The sequence below is a fragment of the Natrix helvetica genome, assembly GCF_964273705.1.
Source record: "Natrix helvetica genome assembly, chromosome: 1".
Taxonomy (NCBI): Eukaryota; Metazoa; Chordata; class Lepidosauria; order Squamata; family Natricidae; genus Natrix; species Natrix helvetica.
The window spans coordinates 301398765-301401777 of NC_138548.1; positions in this window are offsets into that span (position 1 = coordinate 301398765).

The following is a 3013-nucleotide window of genomic DNA, read 5'->3' on the forward strand; positions in this document are numbered from 1 at the left end:
TCTCCTGGCAGTTTCACACTTAAAAGTGAACACTTAAACCCCTAAGTGTTAATTTCGCATTTACCCATTTATTTTCTACTCACTTCTGAGGGTCTCTAAGCAAGTTTACATTACTAAACATTAAATATGGAAAACCTATAAGTTGCAACATAAAAATCTTTCCAAAATGACTGAATAAGGCTGTGCCTAAATTTTAATTTTAATTTCTACCTATCTACCTATTTTCTGCGCAGGCCTGCCCAGGCCTAATATGCCTGCATGCCTCCTCCTCCTGCATACCACCCCACCCTCCCTTTGCCAGTCACACCCATCACCCTGTTTCTCCTCCTTCAGTGTCCCTGGTCCTAGCCCTCCTTCACAACCACCCTCCTACCAGCTGTTTCTTCAGGCTGCTTACCTTCCACGGCAGCTGGTCTGAACTCCAGAAGGAAAGTGGACCTTCGGTAGTTTTTGGCAGCCTTCAGCCAGCCACCACTGCTGGGAAGTGGCTGACAAAGGGGCAGTGGCTGGGAGGCTTCTCTCAGTCACATCAAAAAAGAGAGCTTGCAGGCCACCAAAAACTACCAGAGGTCACCGAAAAAGCCACTGCTGTTGCCGCCCTGCTCTTCGTGCCAGCTGTGCATGTGCATCTCATTGCTGCTGTGTCGTTCCACTCGGACTATCTCAGGCAAACTCTCTTTTTCAAGGCAACTGTGAGAAACCTCCTAGCCAGCAATCCTGGATGATGGGGACCAGAGAAGAAATGAAAAGGCCTTAGCCAGCATAATTCTGGCTTTGGAGGACAGTCAGTTGGAACACGTGAGGGGTCTCCAGTCTGTGAAAGAGTGCTGGGAGGCATTGCGCAGCGTGTATGTTAGAGAGACTGTGGGCAGTAAAGTGTTGCTGATAATGAGATTGTGTAAAGCACAACTGAAGCTGGGGGAGAGTATGTCCAAACATCTGCAGAGTATGAGAAAGACATATATGGGTACAACATAAGGAAACTGGATGTAAATTGTAAACAGTGATTTGGAAAGAAGGATTAGAAACCTTTGTTATTAAATATTGTGGATGTTTAGCTAGAATAGGATATAAGGATTCAGTGTTATTGGAGGATTTTAGAGATAGTAAATGAAATGCCAGTATGTGGTTATGTATTAAATCTTGGTATACTCTATGATGAAGGACGTTTAAACAATTATAGTCAAATGAAAATGGAGGTACGATGATAATAACATGTATAAATATCTGAGTTAAAATACTTGAGTTAATATGAATTATGTTTGTTGACTGTGGAAGAGATGCACGAAAGCCTTTTTGTAACCAACTGATACACTTTCTACAGTATGTAAAGAAGGATGTGTTGTGTTTGTTTTGAAAATAAAAAATAAAAAAAACTTTTATAAAAAAAGAAAGACATTCCTGGCGTTAGAGGCAGGAAAAATGATGTTTACTGAGGCACACAAGGTATATGTGGAGCTCAGTTTGTTAGACACGTCATGGGACCTTCTTGTGACTAGCCTAGAGTCTATGCAAGAGAGGGACTTAACCATGACATATTTGAAACAGCTTGAAAAGTGACTAGGAAAGGAAGCAGATAATGTTCAGCACAGGCCAACATCTGTAACATCCCAGGATGCCAACCGAGAACCTGAGATTGTTTACACGGTGAAACATTGCTTCACTTGTGGTTCTACAGAGCATTTCCAGAGACGCTGCTCTGAGAGGAGAAACAGGAGCAGCGAGACAAGAGCATTGGGCTACTCAACACATGAGGAATGGTTCTTCATCATCGTTTTCCCTGGCAGCAACAGCATCTGAAAACACCAGGAACACTTGGTTGTTGGACAGTGGGGTGAGTCATGCTATAGTCTTGGTCATGGCCTAAGGAAAAACAAGATAAATGGAGGAAGTTAAAGAAAATGTCAGGCAGACAGATAAATTAAACTGAGGAAACCGAACTAGTGAAAAGAGAAAGTGAAAGTATTCAGCCACGAGGTGGTAAAACAGGATGTAATCAAAAGTAATGAGACACAGTGTACAGAGCCATTAAAAAACAAATTTAGGAACAGTTCCAGCAGCAGTAGTAGTAATGGTACTAGTAGTGTTTGTAGCAGTGAGAGTAGACACCAAAGCAGGAGGTATGGACCAGGGGTGGGTTTCAATTTTTTTTTTACTACCGGTTCATTGGGCCTGGCTAGATGAGGCAGCATGTGACTGAGTGAGCGTGGCCAACTTGACATCACTCATGCACACTCAGTCACATGGCCCCCTTACCAAGCCATGCCCACCAAAATGGTGGCGAAAAGTTTTGACGGGGTGGGGGTGTCCAGCCTCGCTGGAGCTAAGGGAGTGCCTGCAAACTATCCAGTAAGAAAAAAAGTTTTTGTCCTCCCAACTATTTCTGGTATACTGGAAGAGCCACTCCATATAGGTTCTGTAAAGGGTCAGAGAGGTAACAAAATCTGGATAGACTGAAGGAGCACCCACAAAGTAGAAAATGTAATTTCTCCAGGGTTTTTTCCCAGGAATACTCTGCAGGCTTCAGTAGGGCTGGGAGAAGGGAAAAATGCCCCCATTTTTGCAAAAAAGGCCCATTTTTCACCTGTTTTTTGGGGAAATGGAGGCATTTTTCCCTTTCCCAAGCTCTGCTGAAGCCTGCAGAGTGCTTCTGGAGGCTGGGAGAAGGGAAAAACGCCACCATCCACCCCTCACTCAACCTGCTGCTCAACCTCCCTCCCACCTTCACACAAAGCCTCGTGCAGCACCAGGAGGCTACAATTGGAATCCCCCCCCCCTTTGCATACCTAGGTAACTGGACTGTTTCTCTCTGCCTCCTTTTCCAGCTAAAAAACATGCCAGCAATGGGAGTGGCAATGGAGGGAACTGGTTCGGGAACATGGCCAAGCTGCCATTAGTACCGGTTTGGAAAGGTACGCCAGATTTTTACTATCTATTTGGGCGAACTGGACCGAATAGGTAGGAACCCAATTCTGACGTGGACATAATAAATAGAGCAATCATGAATATGTTA